Raw genomic sequence first — 444 nt, forward strand, 5'->3', positions numbered from 1 at the left:
GATTTGTCCCCCAGCGTTACATATTTTCCTTTTTTTTTACTCTTTTTTATAACTACACTACGTCTTAGAATGTCTCTGTTGGCATTCGACGTTGGTGGAATTTCCTAATTAATTCGACTGTTATTAACAAGGAGAATATGTAGCTGATACTCACCGAAACTTGTTAATTTGTAATCATGATTTTCAGGACATTTTCAGTAAAGATCTTTCTAGCTACTCACGCCGTTGAAATCACGAGGAAACATTAAATATTTTTTTAGTCTACTTCTACTTACTAAGAATTACTACATTTGTCTTTCTGACTTTTGTTATCTATCTGCTAAAGACAGTGGATAACTTAATCGCTCTTCTTTTACTAAAAACAATTTGATTAATTTGATTAGAGTAACTACTGGCACGTGATACAGATTATTACTCTTGCCATATAACTAGACTAAACTACAC

At 32.2% G+C, this 444-nt stretch overlaps 2 protein-coding genes across 4 annotated transcripts in view; one reads left to right on the forward strand and one right to left on the reverse strand.

Moving 5' to 3' along the window:
* LOC119590739 (F-box/LRR-repeat protein 7-like) overlaps positions 1 to 444 on the reverse strand; it is a gene marked incomplete in the record, with an annotated part of 93,152 nt that overhangs the window by 92,416 nt on the left and 292 nt on the right.
* LOC119590740 (zinc transporter ZIP13 homolog) overlaps positions 1 to 444 on the forward strand; it is a 62,164-nt gene that overhangs the window by 25,887 nt on the left and 35,833 nt on the right. The window lies entirely within an intron of this gene.

Source organism: Penaeus monodon, chromosome 27 (assembly GCF_015228065.2).
Source record: "Penaeus monodon isolate SGIC_2016 chromosome 27, NSTDA_Pmon_1, whole genome shotgun sequence".
Classification (NCBI taxonomy): domain Eukaryota; kingdom Metazoa; phylum Arthropoda; class Malacostraca; order Decapoda; family Penaeidae; genus Penaeus; species Penaeus monodon.